This window comes from Mus caroli, unplaced genomic scaffold, assembly GCF_978045245.1.
Source record: "Mus caroli unplaced genomic scaffold, Mus_caroli_1 scaffold_7, whole genome shotgun sequence".
NCBI lineage: Eukaryota > Metazoa > Chordata > Mammalia > Rodentia > Muridae > Mus > Mus caroli.
Genome location: NW_028227262.1, coordinates 62,428,553 through 62,453,013, shown reverse-complemented (window position 1 = coordinate 62,453,013; position 24,461 = coordinate 62,428,553). Strand labels below are relative to the sequence as shown.

The 24,461-nt window shown below is 42.6% G+C and overlaps 1 protein-coding gene and 1 pseudogene across 16 annotated transcripts in view; both read left to right on the top strand.

Annotated features, from left to right (window-relative positions):
* The window catches only part of Aak1 (AP2 associated kinase 1), a 145,114-nt gene that overhangs the window by 16,092 nt on the left and 104,561 nt on the right, over window positions 1–24,461 (top strand). The gene's annotated exons all lie outside the window — the stretch shown is intronic.
* Window positions 20,186–20,850, top strand: LOC147003924 (NADH dehydrogenase [ubiquinone] iron-sulfur protein 5 pseudogene; annotated as a pseudogene).

The window sequence follows — 24,461 nt, the reverse complement described above, 5'->3', positions numbered from 1 at the left end:
TCGTTACAGATGGTTGTGAGCCACCATGTGGTTGCTGGGATTTGAACTCTAGACCTTCGGAAGAGCAGTCGGGTGCTCTTACCCACTGAGCCATCTCACCAGCCCCCTAACTCAGTTGTTTTTAAGTTCTAGGATTTCTGTTGAGGCAACTTGGGAGGGAGAGAGTGGAATGGGGTTGATTGAATTGAAGGGACAGATCTGTGTAGCTAGGATTAAGACAATATTCCTGAATTGATTATTATGATTATTATGATTATCATTATTATTATTACTTTTAGCTATGGCCTGCCTTGTGTTTGGACTATGGATGCTGGGAAGTATTCTTAGTGGAGATGAAAGATTCCTTTGTATTTGTTTTTCTCATGTCTTTCTTGATCCTTCCCAGAAATTTAGAAAAATGAACATTAGTTATTAGGTGATATGAGAGGGGAGAGAAAGAGGAGCTAGCACTGGGATTTCTGGCTTGTGTGGCCAGGTAGATAGTGGTATTGGAAAAAGTAAAAATGGGCAGGGGAAGATAGGTAAGCACAAATTGCTCTTGCAGAGGATAGGGTTCAGTGCCTGTCACTCACCTGCGCAGACCCTGCCATGCCATATATAGAATTCACTTGTAATTCCCATGGGAAGAAAGCAGATGCTAAGTTACAGTGGAATTTGTTGATATTGTTATTGGTTTTATATATTTTCCCCCTAAGTAAAAATAGTGTTCAAAAGAAAGGCAGTGACATATCTTGGGATGCCTTGTTTTGTTTTGCTTTCTTTGCGACACTGTCTTTAGTCTGAACTGTAACTCCCTTGTAACTAGCTCAAGCTACCCTTGAACTTATGCCAAGTCACCTGCCTCTGTTTCCTAAATTCTGGGATGATAAATGCGAACCACTATACCTGGTTAGTTTGTCAGGAAGGCCAGCAAAGCTCCGGTGTGGCTGTAGTTTAGGATGCTGCCACAGGAATGGCCTGTGTTAGAGAAGGGCTTGGATGCACAGGATAGGATGGATGGAAGGTAGGGTGGAGTCTTACAGGGAAGCTACCTGCAGGATGAGTGAGTGCACGCTGAGGGCAGGCGCTTTAGGGTCAGCAGCAGGACAGATAGACAGCTGCATTCAACCCCAGCTCCTCTCTGGCTTGCAGATCCCTGTTCTAGCTCTGTCATCCATCCATCTGTCTGAGTTTTTCTAGCCCAGGCTATCTTCAAGCTTGCAGTCCTTTTGCCTTAGCCCAGTGCTCGGATTGTAGGTCTGTCTGCAGCACCACATCCAGATCAGCAGCTTCATCTGCTTATTAGTCGTACTGATTCGTCCTGGCCTCTCTTTTTCCCATGTTTGTTTGTTTGTTTGTTTGAGACAAGGTGTCAGTTGTGTAGTGCTAGCTAGCCTGGAACCCTCTCTGTAGACCAGGCTAGCCTCAACTCACAGAGACCCACCTGCCTCTGCATCCTGAGTGCTAGGATTAAAGATTTGTGCCATCAGGTCCAGCTTTTCTTTTTTCTTTTTGGAGCATTTTGTATAGTTTCCTTTTCAGTTACAGGCCTGACTGGGCCCTTTTCCTGGGACATTTTTCCTCCTCTTCTTCCCCTGCTGGTCACTTCAGTCTCACCTCAGAATGACCTTCCTGGATCACACACCAGCTGCTAGGGCTTATTTTGTCTCTCTATCAGCTAATGTTTTTGCTTTTTATTTATCTCCTCCTGCTAGAATTATAGCTGCTTAAAGCTGGAGTCCTGCTTGTTTATTGCAGTGTCTCTGATGCCTGTTGTAGTGCCTGGTACATCTGCAGGCTCAGTGAAAAACAGCAGGAATGGGCAACCATGTGAAGAAAGCAGCGGAATGAGCAGATAGTAGAGTCAAGACAGGGCGAGGTGATAAAAGCTAATGCCAAGTACAAGTGCAAGAGGAAGGCTGGATGAGATCTGGAGCAGGATGGCTTGTGTTTCGGGGCTTGGAAATGGAGTGTTTGTCAAAGCTGTTGAAATGGATGTGTGGAGAGAGTCCAGGTGGTAATGGCATGATGACCGAATGGAGGACAACAGATGCTGGGTCACAGTGGAGTTTATTACTGTGACTGGTTAATGATATTAATGACAATAGATTGCTTTTGGGAGATGAAGGAATTTGAGTATAATAATCAGAAAGGAAGGAATGAAGGGCTGAAATAGAAAAAGGAAGGAAGATAGGGAGGGAAGAAAAGGAAACATCCAGCTTCCTAAACAAGATGATGAGCTTGTATTTGTAACCTTTCTAGAGGGTAGTTTGTAATCTGTCTTGAGTTAAAGTGTGCAAATGTTTTGATTGAGCTGTTTTATTTTTTATCTTTAAAGATACGTTTTACTTTTTAATTATCTGTACATTTGTCCACTTGTGTGCACACATTCTTCATTAGGATCAAGCTTTTCTGCTCCTTGGTGTTTATCAGCTTCTGGTATTTTACTATTTGGGCAGGCTTTTTGTGAAGTACATTTCGTATTCCTGTCTTTAGAGCATGTGCCACAGAGGTAGCTTGTTTTAGGTGGGAAGTGCCTTTTACCTGAGCCTGTCTGAACAGCGGTGCCCCGCGCTGCAGAAGGACTGTACCCTGACCTCACATTCATGTGAGGTAGTGCAGCTTCCGAGAGGGCAGAGTTAATGTCTGGTGGACAGTTGTTTTATTCTGAAGTGTACTGTTTCTAGAACGCCACTGGAATGTCTTGGAGTTTTGTTTGTTGTAAGACGCTTTGCCCCTGAGCCGGAAGCTAGTGGTGTTTTCTGGTTTTGTTCTGTTGAGAATGTTAGCTGTTACTTCTTGCTGTTGTCTGTGTGCCTTTCTGAATTAGCAGTGCTCCCTCAGCCCCACTGCTTCCGGTTTGCTATGGACTTAGACACTGGATGGCCAGGCTTGTTAGAGTTGTGTGCTACAAAAGAGACTGGGTGATGGTGTAGGGTCTGCCTTGTGATTACAGAACATGTGCAGAGGAAAGTGCACGGGTGTGGAAATGCTGAGTGTCAGTGCTTGCAGCCTTACCCTGCTGATTGTATTTTCCTTTGCCTCTCTGCCCTTCCCTTCCTCTCTTGCTATCTGCCCTTACATCATACATTTGATGTAAGGCAGTGTTCCAGGCACTGTTACAGTGTTGTTTTAGTTATTTCTCCCCTCCCTCTCTCTTTCTTGAGCAGTGGAGCTTGAACTAAGGCTTGTCCACTCCAATGCATGGTCTCCCATGGAGCAATCTCCCCAGCTGCTGCTCCACGAAGGCAGTTGAGTAACAGCCATCACCCAGGCTTCTGTGCTTGCTATGCTTGTCTCACCAGTGGAGTTTCAACTGGTGTTTGGTATTTGGGTTTGGAAGACTTGAAACAAAGTGAATGAGTTTCAAATGCAGTCTTTGGTTGAGCTAGTGGTACTAGCACCCAATGGTACTAGCACTTGGCTGGCCAAGGCAGAAGGATCATGAGTTTGAGGCTAACCACATAGAGGCTATGTCTCAAAAAAAAAAAAAACCAACCCAGAATCTTTTCTTGATATGGAAGAAAACAAGCAATAAATCATAAAAGTTTCTTTTAGTAAGCCTGGGGGGGTAGGGGGGTGGGGTGTTGGTGGTGGTGGGGAGGGTGATGGTATATGCCTTTAATCCCAGCACTTGGGAGGCAGAGGCAGGCCTGGTCTACAGAGCAAGTTCCAGGACAGCCAAGGCCACACTGAGAAACCCTGTCTGAAAAAAAAAGTTTCTTTTGGTGTTTTGATTATTATTAATTAATCCGTAACAATAACGGAATGGGTAAGAGTAAATACATAGCTAGGCAAAGAGAAGAACTGTTCATCATGTTAGTTGCTAGTCAGTATGTCCCCAGGTTGGCAGCGCCGTCTGAGCCTGGTGTTTACTGAATTGCGACTCACTTAACTGATCTCCTAGTCTTAGACATTTAGATTACTTTATAGTTACTGTAAAACAGGTATAGGACTTTCTTTAATTTTTGTTATTATTTTTAAAGATAGGGTCTTAACTATGTAACCACAAGCAGACTTAAATTCATTGTTTTGCCCTAGTTTCCAGAGCACTGAGATTAATTATATAGGTATGTGCCTCTACTCCTGGCAGGAATTTTTTTCAAATTTATTATTTATTTATTGTTTGTGTATGTGTGCTTGTGTGTACATACTACAGTATATGTGGAATTCAAAAGACAACTTAAGAGACTTGATTCTCTGCTACCTTTCTGTAGGTCGTTGGGATTGAACTCTGGTCTTGGAAGCAAGATGCTTGGCAAGCAGTGTCTTAATGACTGGGCCAGGAAATTTATTTGTTTGTTTGTTTGTTTGTTTAAAGGCTTTGGGCATTTGTTTTCTTACTTCCTTAGAATAACTTTCTGAATGTTAAATTCCTGGCTCCAAAGATGGGCCTGTTTTAGTTTTCAATTCAAGCTACAAGCCTTTCTGTCTTGTCTGTCCTGGTTAGAAGATTGGATGGATTTCCTTCCTTTTCCCTTCCATACTTATTTTTCTTTTCATTTGTTTCTTGTGTTTGAAATTTTTATGTTCCTTGGCTCACATTCTTGTTAGGATACTCATCGCTTACTGATAGATAGAAATTGTTTCCATGTTTAAGGCATTAATCCTTGTTGGGTGATATGGTGATACATATCTTGGCTATGTAACCACTCACAAAGCAGAGGCAGGTGGATCTCTGTGAGTTCAAGGCCAGCTTGGTAGTTTCCAGACAGCCAGGACTACACACAGAAACCATGTCAAAAAAACCCAAAATGAAACAAAAAGGGACCAATCCTTGGTGATATGCAAGGCAAGTTTTTTTTTTTTTTTTTTGTTTTTTCTATTTTGTTATTCACATTTGCTAATGGTGTGTTTTTGTGGATAATTTAAATTTCCCTACATTCAAACTTTTTTCCCCCCCCTAAATGATCTTTTTGAGAGTAACAGTTGGAAAGGCCTCAGGAAAGGCAGGGCCTAGTTCCAGAGAGCTGTGGGTCTGGAGGCTGTCTGAGAACACTAGAAGCCATTCTGAGCTTTTCTGGTGGAGTTGTAGGGTTGAGCAGCAGTGACCTTAGAAGAGCTGGGAGCCTGAGGAGCAGTCTGACTGAAGGAAGAGCATTTAGAAAGCTGTCACTGTGGACTGGGTAGCAGAGTGGTAACAGAAACAGAGGCGTGTCCATGAGCCTCTCATGTCTGAGTCTTACTCAGCCCTTGACAGGATAGTGTGGGAGGGGAGCCATGCCAATCTCTAGTTAATTTAGGTGACATGCTGAGGTGGCACGCAGCAAAGGGAAAAGAGCAAGGCTCTGCAGTCACGATCAGTTGGAAGTCTGTTGGGGGTTGTCTGGCCACTCATTTCCTGTTACGTACCAGCCTAAGCCTCACAGTCTACATCCACAGGGGTTTATGGTGTTGCTTTCGATGGTGTTTCTGATTTTTGTTGTTGTTGTTTTTAGATCATGGTCTCAATACATGGTCCACAGCAATCTTGTACTCACAGTTTTCCTGCGTGCTGGACTGAAGCCAGTGCAGCCAGCCTCAGCCCTACTTTATTGTTTCTCAAGGTGACTGAGGTGAACTTTTGCTGTGATTTTTAGTTTTTTTTTTTGATACTTGTTAAAATTCTTTTCTCTTACCACCTGACTCTACTGTAGACCTGAATTCAGAGCATTCCAGCCTGGACCAGAATATTGCGTTCTTATCACCATGCTTCATCCTCAGCAGAACACAACACGAAGAAGTAGGAAATACTTCCTTGTTTTTTGTTTTTGTTTTTGTTTTTTTTATCCCCTAGGGAATGCCCTGCAGTGAGTGGATGAAGGGTACACACACTCCCCCACTTTCTTTTCTTTTTCTCATTCGTGCAAGGTTTCATGATGCAGCCCTGGCTGGCCTGAAACTCACTATGTAGTCCAGGTTGGCCTCAAGTTCAGAAATCTACCCACTTCTGCCTCCCAAATGCTGGTTTAAAGATATGCACCACCAAGCCTGATAACTTTTTACTTTATTGAAGTGGGCTTAGGCTTTGAGTAAATCAGTTTTAGTAAAGACAGTTTAGGGAAGTGAAACGTCATGGATTGATATGCTTGAAGCTTGCATGCGATATGGTTTGAAAACATAAACTAGTTACAATTCAGAAGAGCAGTGAGCCAAGCATGAAATCTGAGTTGAATAGCATTTAAAATTTAGTAGGAAGCCAGTTGTGGTGACTCACTTCAGCACTGGAAGGCAGAGGCAGGTGGATCTCTGTGTTTGAGGTCAGTCTGGTCAACAAAACAAGTACAGGACAGCCAGGGAGACAGAGAAACCCTGTCTGGAAAAACTAACTAAGTAAATAAGTTTATCAGGAGATTCCCCAGAAGGATGGAGTTAGAGAAGTTGGGGGAAGTCAGCACTGGCAGTTGTTACAGACATGTGACCCTAAATGTTAAGTGGTTGGATGACACACAGAACAAGTCCTCAGGATTGGGCTGCCATGGGGTCAGCCTTCCCAAATCTGTTTCAGAATGATGCAAACACAGCTATGACTAGGGTGGGGAAGGAGCAGGATCACCTTGTCTAGACTGTTTCTTCTAGAAGTTTGGATAGTAGCTTAGATTGGGATATACTTGAATGTATTAGTGGGTCAGTGGGAGGGCACCAGGAGAGAGGGAAAAGGCGTTGGTATATGCAAGTGAAGACGAGGGCAGTTTCTGTTGGCGTAAGGGTCCTGTGGACAAAGGAAGAATGGTCGTTTTTATTCCTCACCACTTCCTTGCCTGCTCTTGGACTATGTAGCCAGGTTGGCTTTACATTCCTGATCTTTTTGTTTCTGTCCTGCCCCTCAGGTTCTGGAATAACAGGCCAAGCCTAGCTTCCCCCCTCTCCTCCCCTCTCCTTCCTGTCTTTTTCCCTCCCTTCTCTCCCTCTCTCCTTTCCTTTGCATATGTGTTCATGTGGGTACATATGTCTGTGTGCACGCTCAGGTGTGCACATAGAAGCCAGAGGTCAGCATCGCCTGGTGATCCTTGGGAGTCATTCACTTGCTTTTCTTTTTTGAAGCACAGGACTATTTTATTAAGAGTTTAAAACAAAACAAAACAAAACAAAAACCACCCCACACCCTAGGCAAGTTGTAAACTCTCAGTTCCTGCCCAGAGGAAGAAAATGGAGGAGAAAAGGAGAAAAGGCACACCATCTAAGCTGGCTTGGAGGTCGGACATGGCTGACAAGCAGCTGCACGGTGGGGAGAAGCTTCAGAGAAAGGGAGTCACAAACATAGGGAAAGCCAAAGTGCTGAGGACAGCAGGCAGAGCTGCCACCTTCCTGCCTGTGCTCTGGAAACTTCTGCTATTCACTCCTCCTCCTCTTCCTCCTCCTCCTCTTCTTCTTCCTCCTCCTCTTCCCCCCCCTCCTCCTCTTCCTCCTTCTTCTTCTTTTTCTTCTTCTTCTCTCTCTCTCTCTCTCTCTCTCTCTCTCTCTCTCTCTCTCTCTCTCTGAGACAGAGTTTCAATGTGTCACGGTGTCTGGCCTAGAATTTGCCTTGTAGACCAAGCTGGCCTCAAATTAACAGAGATCTCCCTGCCTCTTCTTCACTCTGAGTGCTAGAATTAAAGGCACATGCCACCGTGCCCAGCCATTTACTTTGTTTTTTGTTTTGTTTTGTTTTGTTTTGTTTTTCAAGACAGGGAACTGACTCTGTAGACCAGCCTGGCCTTGAACTCAGAAATCTACCTGCCTCTGCCTCCGAAGTGCTGGGATTAAAGGTGTGCACCATCGTGCCCGGCTACTTTGTTTTTTGAAACGGGGCTTGCTGTTTAGACTATGCTAGCCAGCAAGGCTCAGGGATCTGCCTGTTTCTGCCTCTCTACTGCTGGGATTGCAAGTATGCCATTGTGCCTGACTTTTAAAAGTAGGTTCTGACCTCCTTGCAAGCTCTTTACTGGCTCTCCAGTCCCCTTCTTTCCTTTTTGAAACATACTGACCTCAAAAAACAAAACAAAACAAAACAACAGAAAGAAAAAAATCCTTCTGCCTCAAATGTTCTGCTGAGTGAGATTATAGGCATTGTCTTAGTCAAAGTTCCAGGTCTATGAAGAGACACCATAAACATGGTAACTCTTATAAAGAAAAGCATTTAATTGGAGCTGGCTTACAGTTCAGAGGTTTAGCCCATTGTCAGCATAGTGGCAAGCATGGTGGCATGCAGACAGACATGGTACTGGAGAAGGAGCTGAGAGTTCTACAGCCAGATCTCGGGCAGCAGGAAGACATTGGGCCTGTCTTGAGTATTTGAAACCCCAAAGCCCATACCCACTTCCTTCACCAAGGTCACACTTCCCAACAGTGCCATTCCCTGGTGACCAGGCATTCAGATCTGAGTCTATGGGGGCCATTCTTACACGCACAGACATGTGCTCCCAAGTCTAACTTTCTGATAACCTTTTTAATTTTTTCCTATGTGTGTGAGTGTGTGTGTCATAGTGTTTATATGGGGCCAGAGGTCACCAGGAGTCAGTGATCTCCTTCCCTGTGGGTGCTTGGGATTGAACAGAGGTTATTAGGCTTGGCTACAGCTGTCTTTGCCCTTTGAGCTATCGTGCTTGGTTATGTTGGAAAATTGTAAGTGTTCTTTCAGGTACAAGACCAATTACAGACCTCCTTCGCGTCCTCCTTCTTGTAATTCAGGGAGTGGGTTGATTGACTGACTGGGACAAAGAAGGGTCAGCGTGTAGAGAACTGGATGATTCTGAATAAGTATAAAGTGAAAATATGGGAGAATGAAAAGTTTAGAGTTGGTAGGATTTGTATTGACAAGGCCTAGGGTGTGGCCATGATATATGTTGTGGGAAGGACCAATGGTCATTGTAGTGAAAACATTAGGAAGCAGGAGCAAATGACCCTTGTGGATTGGAAACCACTCAGGATGGTGATGAGTTGTGGTGAGGTGGAAGGGAGGTTGCCAAGGGCGTCAGTAACTGTTGGGAGATGAGTAAGAGAGTGGAGGGCAGAGAAACCAGGTGCCAGGAACTCAGAGGAGCAGGGATTTCTATGTGAGGTGGAGGAGGTGCTGGCTGAATTGACCAGGAGAGCAGGGAAGGCACACTCCTGCTCGAGGTGTGACGTCAGAGCTAACTTCCTGTTCTACGTCAGAGGTGACTTCCTGTGCTGAGGGGTGTGAGAGGTGATCCCCTTTTCTGAGATGCTGAGGGGTGTCTAAGGGTGTTTACTATAGACCCTGTGAGCTGGTGCATGGGCAGACCTGAAGATACGGATGGGTCAGTTTTTGGCTTATTACAGACCTCAATTGCTTTTAGTGTTATGTAGATATCATTTGTGGTATTTATTTGATAACTTCATGTTTATTAGAAGCAATTAGTTTTATTTATTTTATACTTGTATAATTTATGTTAACTATCAGGGTTTTGTTGTTGTTATTGTTGTTTTGTTTTGTTATGGAGACAGGGTTTCACTGTGTAGCCCTGACTGTCTTGGAACTCACTCTGTAGACCTGACTGGCTTTGAACTCACAGAGATCTGCCTGGCTCTGCCTCCTAAGTGCTAGGATTAGAGGCATTCTCTATTACTGCCCAGCTGGGTATTTTGTATGCATATATATTTTCTTTTCTCTGAGCTCTGGCTAGTCTGCAATAGGCTACGTAGATCAGGTTGGTCTCCAACTCAAAGAGATCTTACCTACTTCTATCTCTTTAGGGTTAGGATTAAAGATGTGTTTTACCATACTGACCCGATTGTTTGTTTATCTTTTCTTTGGATTTGAGTTTGAAAAGATTTTGGGTGGCTGGAGAGATGGCTCAGTGGTTAAGAGCACTGACTGCACTTCCAGAGGTCCTGAGTACAATTCCCAGCTACCACATGGTGGCTTAAACCATCCGTAATGAGATCCGATGCCCACTTCTGGTGTGTCTGAAGACACAACAGTGTACTAATATACAATAAATGAATAAATAAATCTTTTAAAAAAGGTCTTATTTAAAAAAGATGAATTTGGGGGACTGGGGAGATGACTGAATTGATAAAGTGTTTGCCACACAAGCATAAAGACCAGAGTTTGGGCACTCAAGACATGTTAAAAGCCTGGAGTGTGTCCTAAATTCCTAGCACTCAGGAGGGAGGAGGTAGAGGAGTCATGGTCTCGTGGGTCAGTCAGTCCAGCCAAGTTGATGAGCTCCAGGTTCAACGAGAAGTCCATGAGAGCATGCATGCATGTGCACACACCTTCCCACCCACACCCAAAGAAATTCTGCATAGTTTTTGTCAAAGCACTTTTAGCACTAGTTTTTTAATTTACTGCTCTGTGTTTGTGTGTGCACACTCGTGTGCTTTATTGTTAGAAGTTTCTGCTTACTTTTACTTTCCAGGCCTACTGGTCAGATCAGTAGAGCTCTTAGATGTCTTGTCTCACTGAACTAGTTATCAGCTAGCTCTTAAAGGAGCCTTTACCTTAGGAGTTTTGGACCAATAGAGCACTGTTGTTCCTGAATCTCTGTGCTTGGTTTCTAGATAAAGGGGAAGGAAGGTTTGACATTGGCAGCCAAATGCTCTCCTGCATGGTCTTTTCCAGTTCATAAATTACAATAGTTGTCACAGAAGTCTCTATCAAAGGCTGCCTCTTCCAATTCTCTTAACTTTATCACCCCTTGACATTTTGGGTGGGACCCCTGTGGACACAAATCCACTGGGGCAGAAGTCTGAAAAAAGTGGCATAGTGTTTACATATAGCTTAGCATATCCTCTCCTACACTTTTTGGGTATTTTGAGGCAAGTCCTGCTATGTAGGTCAGATTTGCCTTCAGTTCATTCAAAATGTTCTTGCTTCAGTCTCCTGAGTGCTGGATAGGTGTGTGCCATTCTGCCTGTCCTGTCTGATGATCAACTCTTCTCTGTTACAACATAGCCTGCACATGTTCAGTACAAACAGTTTTCTGCTCCCCTATATTCTCTGCCCATGCTGCTTGCTGAATCTTGGGAGTGTGGAATGCTCAGATGTGGAGGGCCAGCTGAACCTCCATGTTCTTGACTGCATGCATGCACAGGCGGAGGGTGCAGCAGGGCTGCCTGTTGGCGGTTGCTGCTGCTGCTGCTGCTGCTCCTCCTCCTCCTCCTTCTTTTTTTTTTTTTTTTTTAATTTCTGGGACAAGGTTTCTCTGTGTAGCCCTGGCTGTCCTGAAACTCCTCTGTAGACCAGGCTGGCCTTGAACTCAGAAATCTTCCTGCCTCTGCCTCCCTAGTGCTGGGATTAAAGGCATGCGCCACCACGCCCGGCTGCCTGTTGGCTTCTTTTGCGTATGATTAGTTGCGTCAGGTGTTTTCCTCTCTCTCACCCTGTTAGTGTTCATTTTACCAATTTACTTTATCTCTTTGCCTTCTAAGCTATACTTACCTTTTATCCATGCTCTCACTAAATAGGTGCCCGCAAGTAAACACTGAATTAATGCAGTAAACTCAGAACTCAAACAGCCAGAATCATGTAATGGAGGAAGCTATGTTCAAGGTTATAAAGCTGGGTTCTAATGGAGTAGAATCCATTTCTCCTCTTAAGGGTCTGGTACTTTCTAAAAAACCTAAGTTGGTTGTGTTACTCCAAGATAGAAGTAATGAACTTCCTTAAAATTTCAGCTTCATCTCCCAGAGATTCAGTATCTCATCTCAACCCTCTAACTTGTTTGGGGTGATGGTCTGGACTTTGTGTTGAGTTAAAGAATGAAGGCCTAAACACAGAGAAACACTGTTATTTGCAGAATGGGTAGATTTGCTTTTTCCTTGATCTGTACCTTAAAGACATGCTTTCTTTCTTGTAAGTGCTGCTGGAACCATGGCGCCATGCTCTGGGGACAGAGTGAGGGTATTGGGCCATTTATGTCTGCCAGGCACAGGAAGCAGGAAGCACAATGTTCAGGGCACTTGTGGGGGGTTAGCGGGAGCTTGGAATTCAAAGAAAGGACATTTGTATCCAGGTGCCAGAGGCTCATACAGTTGGGTCATTTGTGGCCCATAGGGTTGACAAGGAAGCAGTGAGTCATGCTGGCAGAGTGGCAAGGGACTGAAAAAAAGAAATTCTTAAGCATTACTAGGAGCCCTTCTTCCATTTAGAACAGAGGGTCTCAATAAGGGGCCTGCTTTGACCCCAGGGACATTTGGCAATGCATAGAAATGTTTTTTGTTGTCATAAACTGGGGGGTTGTGTGTGGGGTGGTGGAGTGTGTGTTGTTAACATAAAATAGGCAGGGGCCAGAGCCACTTCTAAACATCCATTGGTGCCAAGGTCAGCGCCTCCTGGGGAGGATATAGCTCAAAGGCAGCCGTACTTGGCCCTGGGCCCTACCAGCCCTATCCTAGTAATTACTTAAGTTGTGAAATGCTTCCATATGCAAAGCATACTTTGAATTTCATGGATAATGACAAAACTGAGTTTATGACTCTTAAACCCTGAAGCTGGGCATGGCAGCATGTGCCTGTAATGCCAGGATCTGTGAAGATGGGGGCAGGAGGGGCAGTAGTCAGGGCAGCTGAGCTGTGCGAGACCCTGTCTCAAAATACATTTAAAAAACTAAAAAGAAAGAAAGGAAAAGCAAAGCTGGCCCGAGATTCCTGTGACCGCAGCTTCAGCATTCAGAGTGGAGCATGAGATGGTGAGTGTGAGGGCCAGTGTGGCTATAGAACAAACCCTGCCTTAACCTTCCAGCCCCCCCCCCCCCGAAAAGAAGGGAAAACTTGCATAGCTAGCCACCTCAAAGCTGACAGTTCAGCGACATGTAGTATATTAACAGTTCCAGAAACTCTGTTGTTAATATCATGCTACTAGATATGGTACTATGATATCTACTAGATACTAGAAGTGGTATCTCTATTTACCTATTTAATTTTAGTTCTTGAATTAAGTGTCACGTAGCCCGGACTGCTCTTGAACCACTAATCTTCCTTGTCTTTGACTGTTAAGTGCTGGATTAAGATATGCAGTGGCTCATATTAATTTTTCTTTAACTTAAAAAAGTAAAAACCAAAAAAAGATTACTTATTTGTATGTATATACTTGTATACATATATATAACTTCTTCTGTGTGTGTTTGTATGTATTTATGTATCTTCCTGAATGTATATTTGAGTGTGCACTATGTGGAAGCCAGAAGAGGGTGTTGGATTCCTGAGAGTTCAAATTAAAGGTGTTTGCAGGATGCATGGCTAGTGCTGGATGACAGTCCTCACAATTTGGTGGTATTTACTTTCTTTGTGTGTTAATATAGTTATTTTCATATAAGAACAAATAAATTCAAAGTGTAAAGAAATCGGAGGGAGAAGGGGGAGGGGAAGGGGGAGAGAGAGACAGAGACAAAGGCAGAGAGAGACAGAGAGAGAGAGATAAAGACAGAGATAGAGAGAGAGAGACAGAGACAGAGACAGAGACAGAGACAGAGACAGAGACAGAGGCAGAGCGACCTGGGAGGGAAAGTAGGCCAGTGTAGTTGCTTTTATCCTGCCTGGTATGTGGTCCCCTGGGAACCCGTTTCAGGTCTCATGGGAACTCCCTGGTTGATTTTTAAAAGACTTTTCATTATCTCTGTCTTTATCTTTACCCATATAGATGAGATAATAAAAGCACAATTACACACACTGCCTCCCATCTTCCATGTCTCCTGTAAGACTCTGAGCTTGTGTGTGATGAGGTGCTGGTAGCCAGAGTAACTGAAGTGTGGTCTTCTCTGAGTTCTTGAGAGTAGGCTCTGCTGAGGTTAGTGTCTACACAGAAAGTACCTTAGAAGACGAGATTCTTTAGAAGATTTCCCAGGAGTTAGTTTTTGTATTGTTTATTTGCTTGTTTGTTTCGACAGGGTCTTACTATGTAGTCCTGGCTGGCCTGGAACTCACTGTGTTTAGAGCAGGCTGGCCTAGAACTCAGAGAAAGCAACCTGTGCTGGGATTAAAGGTATATGTCACCAGGCCCAGCAGTAAGGAAGACTTTTGATAGCATGTGGGAAAGGAATGCTTCTTTTGTGGTTGGGGTCCTATTCATTTCTTAGAGCTACAGTTACAACAGAAGTTTTGGTTTTTCATATCTCTGGAGGCTAGAAGCCTAAAGTCAAGTTGCTGACAAGGCTGTGCTCTCAAAGGCTGTAGAGGATTGGTCCTTGCCTTTCCCTCTTCCTAGTTGACTCATGAGTTCTTTGGGTTGAGACTATGTCACTCTAGTCTTTGCATCTAGGTTTTTTGCTTTTGTTTTGTTCTCTCTTTGTATCTTTTCTTGTGTTGGTTAGTTTTATGTCAAATTGACACAAGCTAGAGTCATTTGGGGAAAGAGACCTCAATTGAGAAATGCCTCCATAAGACTAGCATACTTGAGGCAAATCTGTGTAGCATTTTCTTGATTAATTATTGATGTGGGAGGGCCCAGCCCACTGTGGGTGATGCCAACCCTGGGCAGATGGTCCTGGGTTCTATAAGAAAGTAGGCTGAGCAAGCCATGAGGAACAAGTCAGTAAAGCAGAGCCCCACCATGGTCTTTTCGGGATATTTATTAGATGTAAAGTCTGCTTGCATAATCTCATCTTGAACCTGTCTTAGTTAAGTTTTTATTGCTTTGAAAAAAATAGTACAATCAAAAGCAACTTGGTAGAAAGGGTTTATTTTATTTTATAGTTTGACATCAGTTTAATATTGAAAGAAGTCAGGTCAGGAACTCAAGGCAGGCACCTGGAGGCAGGAGCTGAAACAAAGTCCACACCATAGGACTTCCCTCAGAACTGAGTGAGTATTACCCCTCCCAATGGCCTGTTCAGAGCATCAGACAGGACTGTTTTTGAAGGGCTGAGTCCTAGCATGGGTGGTTAGTTCAATGTAAAGCTATCAAGCTAAAATATCCTCTTATTCCTTGTTCCCCTTATTAGTAAGAGAGTCACAACTTTCTATGTAAAGCTAGGTATAGTAGCTTCATACCTGCATTCTCATCAGTTGGATGCTGAGGAAAGAGAATGGCCATGTGTTCGCGGCTAGCCTGGGCTACACGGTGAGTTCCAGACCATCTAGGTTACTGAGTGAGATCTTGTCTTAAACAAACAACAACCCCAGCAATTCTAAACTAGGAAATGATAAGTCTGAAATTAAAACCCTGAATGATGACTTAAACAGCAAACTGAGGACTGTACTCAAAGAGGTGAACTGGCTTAATTCCTCTAGGACTAGAGTGGCATCAGAAAATAAAAATAAGATGGGGATTGATTTTAGTAGGAGTGGTGGTTTGAATGAGAATAGCCCCCACAGGCTTATATATTTGAATACTTGGTCCCCCGTTGGAAGAACTGTTTTGGAAGAATTAGGAAGTATGGCCTTGTTGGAGGAGGTGTGTCACTGGGGCTGGGCTTTGAGGTCTCAAAAACCCATTTTCACATAAGACACAAGGCCTCAGCTACTACTCGAGTCTCATGACTGTCTGCTGTCACCCTCCCTACCATTATGGTCATGAACGCACCATCTAAAACCATAAACAAGCCCTCAATTAAATGCTTTAATAAGTTGCTTTAGTCATGATGTCACCTTAGAGCAATAGAACAGCAACTAAGACAGAACTGTAGGATAAAGAAAACAAAATTAAAAGCTTAGGCTCAACAACACAAAAACCTGTTTGTTATTATATAAATATAAAAAGTTTTCTTCAAGGAAAAGGAACTGGAGACAGTTAGGTAACTTATGCACAGACATAATAGTATATACTGAAGCCAGTTTTCATCATGGACATTCTGCAATTAGACATTAATCTGCTGATTTTAAATGTGAAGAAGTTGGGCTGGAGAGATGGCTCAGCGGTTAAGAGCACTGACTGCTCTTCCGAAGGTCCTGAGTTCAAGTCCCAGCAACCACATGGTGGCTCACAACCATCCGAGATTTGGCGCCCTCTTCTGGTGTGTCTGAAGACAGCTACAATGTACTTACATATAATAAATAAATCTTAAAAAGAAAGTGAAGAAGTTGACAAAAACATGAAAGAGATAACAGGAAATAAAATATAAGAAGTACCGAGGTAGCTCAGCAGTTAAAAGTACTGAATGCTCTTGCACAGGACCCAGACTCAATTCCCAACACCCACTTGGTAGCTCACAACCATCTGTAACTCCTACTCCTGGGGAATCTGATGCCCTCCTCTGGTCTCTATAGACAGATGGTATGCATACACCATGCACATAAAATAAAAAAAAAATTAAAAAGAAAGAAATATTTATTTTCCTATCTTTTTAATTCATGGAACACAGTTACTGCAAGAAGTACATAAAATACAAAAATTACCTATTAGAATAAATAGCTAACAAATTATCGATATTGCAAGATATAAATCATCACAAAAACCAAGCCATTTCAGCTGTGGCTTGATTTATACACCTGTAAGGTAAGAAATCTCAAGATTGAGGATACTCTGGGATGTATGGCCAACTCAAGGCCAGCCTGAGTTCCACAGAGAGACCCTGTCTAAAAAAAGAAAGAACTAAAATAAGATAAAGCAGCAAGCATTGGCAGGAATGCAGAATAACTGGAGCGCCTGTGCACCGCTGATGGGAACATAAAATGATGCAGCTGCTATGCAACACAGTTTGCCAATTCCTCAAAATACTGAGCACAGAATTAACATATGATCCGGCAATTTCCCGTCTGGTTATATAACCAAAGGAACTGAAAGGGTTTAGGCAAAGCATTTACACAACCATTTTCACAGCAGCATTACTCATACTAGCCAAAAGGTAAAAACAATCTAAGCATCTCTCAACAGCTGACTAGAAAAGAAAACATGGTACCTACAGAATATTATTCAGCATTAAAAGGAAGGAAATGTAGACACTCACTACAACATGAACAACCCTTGAAAAATTATGCTAAATGAAATAAATCTGCCACAAAAGGTGAGACACTTTATGATTCCACTTACATGAGGTAGTCAGAGTAGCCAGGTTCATAAAGACAAGCAGAATGGTGGCTCCTAGAGAGAGGGAGGAAGGACAAGGGTCCGAGCTCCAGCCCCAGAGAATGAAAACTGTCCGGAAGCCAGTAGTGCTTACTGGGCATCAAACTGAGGTCCTGAGACTTGACAGCAAGCACTTTCATCTGCTTGAGCCATCTTGCTTAAAAAGTTTGTCGTGCCAGGCGGTGATGGCACATGCCTTTAATTCTAGCACTCGGGAGACAATGGCAGGTAGATCTCTAGGTTCTGTGTTTGAGGTCAGCCTGATCTACAGAGTTCTATGACAGCTAAGGCTACATAGAGAAATCCTGTCTCAGAGAATAATACCAAAAAAAAAAAAAAAAGTTTTTCACTTAGGATGACCTAACTGAGAGAAGACAGTGTGGTCTCAGTGAGTTGCTAACCTCTCAGAAGTCAGGCATCAAGAGCTGCCCTCACAGGGATATTGGGATAAGAAAGATGACTTCAATCACGGCTCTCTGCACGAAAGGCCCACCAGTCAGCTCTTGCTATGATAGTGACTATGGGGCAACAGTGGACTCAACACATTTTAGCAGCAGAGGAGCACAAATTAATTCAAAATCAAACACTCAATGACTCTGAGGTATTTGTGGTGTCACTCCTCCTGTAACTGTGCAGTCATGTTCTTTCCAGTGCTTTGTTTTCTACTGGCATTTTTCTCTTCCCCATTCATTAAGGACAGAAAATGATACAAGGATTTTAATTACTTTTATTATTTGAGCTAATTCTGCCAATGATGGCACTCATAGCATTTCTGACAGTAACTAACTTGTATGGGGTGTTTTTCCTTGCCAGCACTCTGGTTGCCAGTTGGGTATCCTACAATTGGATTTCATCTAGAGTGCATCTGTGGTAAGCTTCAGACCAGGAGACCCCACCTGCTCCACACTGTTTGCAAGGCCCTGGCTTTTACTATTTCTTTTGCCACCTGACTGAAGTTCTGAGTTTCCACAGCTCATTCCTCAGCTCTAGCTTGGTAGAATAGCTTGTAACATTCAGTACAACACTTTATTTGAATTTCCTGGGTTTAATAAAAGATACAAATGACCAATCAAAGACAGGCACATGGGGCAAGGAGAGAAAGGACTTGGGCCTTTTGTGCTGTCTCTGAGCACAGTGATCCTAGCACAGGACCTTCTGGCTTTTTTACCCAAGGAAAATTTTTCTTAATTTTTTATTTCAATGCTCTTAACTACTGAGCTATCTCTCCAGCCCCATAACCTAAAATGTTTTTATGTGAAATCAGTATTCAAATGAAACTTTTGCTGAAGATAAATCATGGAGAAATTTATATTAAAGCAATATTTTTCTGGTTTGTATTTAAGATGAAAATGGATTTATGTAGCAGTGAGATATATGTTCTAGTTTATTTTCTGTAAGAATGACGTCTGGCTGAGTATTTGATACTGCAGGATGTAGAACATCTTCAGCATTTTAAACAGATGATTGGTGCTTTGATTTGTACAATGTTTTTGTTTAGTCTGAGGATGGGTCGTAGGGAAAAACTGGGCATATGACAGTTCTTGATTTGAGTGCTGCAGAGAAGGGCTGTAAGAGAGAGATTAGAGAGAAGGGACACTCAAGTGCTGCCACACCCAGTTTTACACTGAGCCTGGGGGTTGCAACTGATGTTCTCATGTTTTCGCAGAAAACACTTTACCCTCTGAGCTAGTCCCCCAGCCCCAAATGTGTTCATTTAAACATATTTGGGAAGTTATAAAGCACTGTGCCTGCCCTTGAGGAATTTACCACGAAACAGAGGAGACTGATATGTTTTAAGTAATTATCATTTTGTGATTAGTAAACTAGGTACTAAATGGTTTGAGAGCAAGGGAAAGAGTCCCTAAGGGTTGGGGCAGAGAAGGCTTCTGGTGTTGCCCAACTAGGCTGACTGTGGGAACAGTAGGCATCTATATGTGGGTGCTGGGCTTCTGGGAAAGCCCAAGTGAGAGCGGGGACTGAGATTCACGGGAGTGCGGACAGATCAATACTATCTAGGAGTAGCATTACTGCAAGATGTGAAAGTGCTGTGTTTGGATTTTTAAAAGACTGGAAAATGGCTGAAATTATTAGCTTGGCTGGAGGCATAATGTCTCTATTAAAGGAAATTGAGGGTAAAGAAAGGAAAATGTTTGGGCCAGAGCAATTTATTACAAAGGTCCCAGAGTGGAGAGGCTGGTGTGGTTGGAGAATGGAGCTTGGGAGGGGAGAGAACCCAGCTGCCTTCACACTTGTTTGTTTGTTTGTTTGTTTGTTTGTTTGAAACAGGGTCTGTCTATGTAGTCCTGGCTGCCTTGAAACTCTTTGTAGCTCATGCTAGCCTTGAACTTGCAGATATTTGCCTGCCTCTGCCTCCCAAGTACTGGGATTAAAGGTGTGGGCCACCATACCTGGCCCTCAGTGAGTTCTCAAGTCTGTTTCAGCCTCCTGCACCAGCTCGTGTGCTCTTGTTATTTATTTCAAGATTAAGGATGATGGTTGAAACTTTTTAGTGAGTTGAGTTTGTTAATGACAACTGTTATGTGGCAAGAAGAGGGTGAGTCAGTCACCTGCTTCTAGAGGGAGTGTGCCCTGAAGAAGGGCAGAAGACCCGTGGAAGCAGTGAGGTGAACGAAGCATGATTGTCTGTCTACTGGAGCTAGAGGGACCAGTGAGGAGATGGGCCTTGGTCTTAGTGACAACACAAAAGACATGTGTTTATTTGGAGACTGCCCTCAGAATGGGTTTCATACGTACAGCTGCCTTGTGTTGAATGCTGCTTTGCCAGCCTATTAATTTTTAATATTTGACTCTGCTGCAGTGGCTGGCATTGAAGTGGACCAAAACAGCTTGTGCTTTTATGAGATTGGCCAGAGTAACCAGGGGAGTCAGGTTACTGTAACCTTGAGCTCTGATGTTCTGAAAGGATGAGATCACTCTCTTGCTTCCCCAGTTTCTGAAGGAGTGGCTATGCTCTCCTAGGGTTCTGTGCCCTTTGGTTTTGGCAAATGCCTTATCTGGCTACAGGTGGAAAAGAGCCCCCCTAACCAAGGCTCCCAGTTCCATCTATGAGGTATGAAAACGTCTGCTAACCCTTGAACTGCCAGAGGATTTAAATACTACACTAAATAATGAATAGAATTCAGGGAAGTTGGTGATGGTTTTAGTCTGGATTCTTCTACACTATCTCACTAGTTTTTCTATTAAAAAGAAAAAAAAAAAGGTTTATGGTCTTCCCAAAGCCTACAGTCACATACTGCACACAGAAGCTGACAAGGGCACTTCTATGGGACATGCCTGGCTTTCTTTGATATGGAGGAAAGGCTGTGCATTAGCCTAGATCCTCATTTAATAGCCCAAAGTGCTGAACAGTCTTTCAAGATTCCCCCTTGATGCCATGCTTTGAAAAAGAGTGGATAGAATGTGCTCATGGAATTGGTAGTATCTGAACTCAAAAAGAATGCAGAATAGTCTATGAAAATTTTAAAGAATTCTTTCTTTGGTACAAAATGATGACATATGAGATGAAGTGGCAGTGTGATAAGCTAATCACAGAGGGGAGATACACCCCTCCATCTCACCGCTTAGGCAAGGGGGCACCCAGGCCATGAGCAGAGCAGCTGGAGGCTGCTTTTCATGCTGTTTCCCACTGGAAAGAATGTTTAATGAAAGCTCCTCATCAAAGTGGATTTTTTTTAAAAAGAATTATTCCATCTTAAAAAGGATTTATTTCTAATTCTGTGTGTGCCTGTCTGTGTGGACACATGTATACACATGAACACGAGTGCCCTAGGAGGCCAGACCCTTCAGATACCCCAGAACTGGCCTTACAGGCATTTGTGAGCTGCCTGATGTGGGTTCTGGGAGTCGAACTCAGGTACTTTGCAAGAGAAGTACATGTTCTTAACTGTTGAACCATCTCTCCAGTCCAATGATTTCCTCATCTTTGAAATTTTATAATTAAATATTTACTATATAATCTTTTATTAATTCTCATTTTTTTTTAATACAGAGCCCTGAAAATAGTAGTATCTTTGGGTAGAACTTATATGTGACAAGAAGAATCTTATACACAAATGTTTTGCCTTTTGTGTTGGTGGCTTGCTAGGCAAAAAGGTAGAAGAAAGGGAACCTGTGTGTAATCCACTTAATCGGTGGGATGCTTCGTGAGGTTTTCTGGTTCTGACAGTAGCTGATGGAGACAGAGCCACCGCTATTCTCAGCATGGACTTTATTCTCTCTCCTGTCTCTTGCTTATGGCTTGCTCTCAAACTGTATTTTAAATATAAGAGTTTGATACTGTTTTTTTGTTTTTGTTTATTTGTTTTTTGAGACAGGGTCTCTCTGTATAGCCCTGGCTATCCTGGAGCTATGTAGATCATACTGGCCTCAAACTCAAAGAGAAGCTGCCTGCCTCTGAGAGCCTCCCAAGTGCTGGACTTGAAGGTGCACACCACCATGACCAGATGCTGGGGTTTGAACCAAGGACCTTGTTAATGCTTAGGCATGGCGCTGCTGCTGAGTAAATCACTGTACTTCCTCAGAAGGCATAGAAAAGGTTCACATAGTTGCAGACTGTCCAGGAAACTCTGTTCTACAATAATCATAATAACATTTATACTTGGAAATGCTAATATTCTCATTAAAAAAATAAAGATTTGGGCTGGTGAGATGGTTCAGTGGGTAAGAGCACTGACTGCTCATCCAAAGGTACTGAGTTCAAATCCCAGCAACCACATGGTGGCTCACAACCAACCATAATGAGATCTGATGCCCTCTTCTGGTGCATTTGAAGACGGCTACAGTGAACTTATAATAATAAATAAATCTTTGGGCTGGAGCAAGTGGGGTTGGCCAGAGCAAGCAGAGGTCCTAAGTTCAATACCCAACAATCACATGAAGGCTCACAACCATCGGTACAACTACAGTGTGTACTCATATACATAAAATAAATAAATCTTTAAAAAAAGATGTAAAAATAAAGACAAAACTAGAAATATTGGAAACTCATCTTCATTGAGTTTGTCTTTTTTGACTTCCATAACTACAGAAGTACTTCAGTGAGTTTTTGATAGTCATCTCTCCATTATCTCTACCTTTGCCTTCCTGAACCAACTTGATTTTTCTATGAAAAGTTAGTTTTTCAATCTACCACCAGATTCAATTTGTGAACATCATGACCTGATGGTGAAGATTACCCATTCCTTTAGATTGTCTCCTGACTGCCACATGTATCCTGTGGCCTAGGTCTGCTCAGCCCCACAGGTGCTTCTTGTCATGGCAGTGTACCATATTAGAAAGGAAGGGAGGCTCAGAACTGAGGCAGTCTGGGGCCAAGAGGGCCCCAGGAACACTTTTCATTTGTCTTGTCCTTTCATTTTAAATTAAAATTTTATTTTGAAATAATTTTATAATAGTTCAAAAATAATGTGAAAATCTTCCTCAAAATGATCAATATAGTATGACATATCAAGTTAAAATATTAAAAAATATAGAATCCCATATATTTTAACCTTAAGTGCCAAAGGGCTAGTATTTACTATTAGTCTATAGTTGCTTGCTCTATCTATCTATCTATCTATCTATCTATCTATCTATCTATCTATCTACCTACCTACCTATTTATCCATGCACTATCACTGAGCTGTTTGAAAGTGAAAGTCCCTTTATCACAAAATACTTGAGTATTTTTCGAAACATACACCAAGTCCAGTTGTTAAAATAGAGAAATTAACTTCACATAAAATTTAATTATTCCAGAGTAGTCTCATTAGTACCTAGAATAGTAAATGAAAAAAGACTCTTCGGTCAGGGATCTAATCAGGATCAAACGTTTAGTTGTCTTGTCTCTTAAATCTCCTTTAATCTGGAATAGCTCCTTAATCTTGTTTTGTCTTTCGTGACCTTGATATTTTTATAAAGTGCAGGATGTCCCTTTATTTAGGTGAGTCTGTCTTTTCCTTTGGTTAGATACAGGGTATTCATATTTGCTACCCCATGATTGGAGACAAACCACTAGGTGAGTGGTGTTGCCTCTCTACTGTAGAGCTACTGGCCTCTATTGTTGTTTTCCTACTTTGTAGTTTGTATTTTGTTGGGTGATATTTTGAGACTGTATAAGTATTCTCTTGCTTATCAAATATTCACTCACTAATGCTAGCATGTGTCAAGTCTTTTAAAGCGAGGAACTGGGACGTTTAATGTAGATGTAGACTGTACCCTTGGAGCCAAGGAAAGCCAGGAGAAAGTGACATTCAGTTCATTCAGCTTATCAGCCACACTTTAAAAAACGTCACTGCCTTCCTTATATGATCTGAGTCTTTGTAGACATTAATGTAATTGTAGCTACAATGTTGACACTACTTATTGGCTTTAACCTGAATATTTAGACTCCTTGATTCAATCACTCAGGGCCCAAGTTGATTCCAGTGAGTTTATTCTGATCACAAGAACCCAGTGGATCTTGAACTCTGTTCCAGCCTGTCTTTAACCTTTGGCCCTCATCTCTGCTTCTGAGGTGGTACCAGAATGATGTGCGTGCCTTTGTGTTAAATGACCTTTTTACAAAATATTTTATGGGTGTTTTTCCTGAATATATATGCACCATTTGTGTGCAGACCCCCACAGAAACCAGAAGGCTTTGGATCATTTGGCACAGACAGTTTGAGTGACCCAGTGTTGGCTGGGGACTGAACCTGTGTGCTCTGCAAGTACAGCGAGTGCTCTTGATGGCGGAGGCGTCTCTCCAGCCCCATGTGTCTTTTCTTGTATCTTTTTGTCTTTCTTAGATAGAGCTGGCCAATGAGTCCTGTGGATCCTCTTGTCTCCATTCCCTCTGGAATTATAAAGTGTGTGTCACAGAGCTAGGCTTTTCTGGTGATTGGGCTTAGGTCCTCGTGCTTGCATGACAAGCACTTTACCTCCTGAGCTGTCTTCTCACTTCTGCATTCTCCATAGCATACACATGCTCACAAACCTGCCTTATGTATGTACACGTGAGAATTTAGAACCTGTTTTAAAAACATCTACTTGGGATGTAGCTTAATGGTATAAAATTGTCTAGTATATACAGAGGCCCTAGATTCTATCACCAATAATGAGTAAAACATTATGATTAAAACACTTCATAAGAATGTGCTTCAACCATTTTAAGGTGTGTCATATTAACTGTATTCACACTGTGAAGCCTGCTTAAAAAAACTGTTATATATAATAAATATTTCCTCTTATTGTTGAGTAAAAACATTCACTTTTAAGGCTGCATGGATAAATTGTATCATAGCAAAATTCTGATAGTGGGCTGTTAAGGTTTACAGCTTTGGATGTTAATACTATACACAATATCCTTGTTTGTATATACTTGTGCTTTTGCTAGGCTAAGGGGACTCAGAAGAGTTGTTGGAACCAACAGGTGTGTACTTGTGCAGGCTCTCATGGAGGGTGGTAAACTGCACCTTACCACTCAGTTAAAGTGCTCATGGCGCCGGACTCGCATTCTCGTTCCATTTGAAATACTTTCTGGCCTTTGCCCTTCCTTCTGTGTCACTGTGTTGCCCAG